Raw genomic sequence first — 1,327 nt, 5'->3', positions numbered from 1 at the left:
GGAATAAGTGCTTCCCTGGCAAGCGCACAGACCTGAGTTCAATCCCCGGTTCCGCCAAAAAAAAAAAAAAGAAAAAGAAAGAAAAAGTCAGTCATGGTGGCGCTTGTCTGTGATCTCAGCCATCAAAAGCTGAAGCAGAAAGATTAGGAACTTCAAGGCATCCTGAGCTGCACAGCGATCCTGTCTCAACAACAGCTTCCTATCATAAGTAGGGTGAATATCCCTGGAAAAAAGACAAAGGGATAAAAGCAGCTGAAATACAAACAGGTTGGTGTCCGCCTTTTTTTCCTCTTTTTCTTTAATACAGAGAAAGTTTTACTTCTAAAATTTGAAGCTGGGCGCGGTGGCACACACCTGTAATCCTGGCACTCAGGAGGCTGAGGCAGGAGGATCATTGCAAGTTTGAGACCAGCCTGGGCTACAGAGTGAGTTCAAGGCCAGACTGAATAGCATAGCTAGACATTGTTTCAAACAAAACAAAACAAACTTGATGGCAAATTTTAATGTCAAAGATGCCATTATTATTCACAATCTAATAAAAAAATTATATGGACTTAAAAAACTTAACTGAGGGCCAGGCTTCACTTGCCACAGTGAAATCATATGCAACTACATTTTATTATTTTATTTTTCTGGTGCTGCGATAAGCCCCAGCCCCCTGTGTATCTTAAGAGGTGCTCTATTACTGGGCTCTGTCTCCATCACCACAGCACCACGCTTAACCATACTGAGAAGGCCGCGTTTGTTGGCTAATGTTTTGCGGCCTGCACGCTGAAGCCTTCCCAGGGTAGATGGGAGGACCTCTAGTAGTGGTTTAGTGGACCTCACAGCCCATCACCCACGTACACACTGATGAATAAATAATGCCTGCAAACCAATTGTGCCACAGGAGTGTGGTTCAGAGTCCCCCTGAATGACTGGCTGGAGGGTGTGTCCAGTGGGTTTGACCACACATGCATACACACATGTGCACACACATACTCGGAGTATACAGTGAGCATAAGAGATTATAAAAGTTGTCACTGTGCCCGGGAGATGGCCCAGTGGAATAAGTGCTTCCCTGGCAAGCACAAGGGCCTGAGTTCAATCCCCAGTTCCGGAAAAAAAAAAAAAAAAAAAAAAGTTCGATCCGTGGTACCACAAAAAAAAAAAAAAAAAGTCATCACTGATGTTAGCAGGTTGTGGTGGCACACCCTTGTAATCCCAGCCTTTAGGAGGCTGAGGCAAGAAGATCGCAAGTTCCAGGCTGTCCTTGGCAACCTATCCAGACCCTCTCAAAAGAAAATGTTTGTTTTTGGTTTTTGTTTTTGTTTTTTGCTCTGAATGC

This window comes from Octodon degus, unplaced genomic scaffold, assembly GCF_000260255.1.
Source record: "Octodon degus isolate 3935 unplaced genomic scaffold, OctDeg1.0 scaffold00361, whole genome shotgun sequence".
NCBI classification, from domain to species: domain Eukaryota; kingdom Metazoa; phylum Chordata; class Mammalia; order Rodentia; family Octodontidae; genus Octodon; species Octodon degus.
This window is presented reverse-complemented; position numbering follows the sequence as displayed.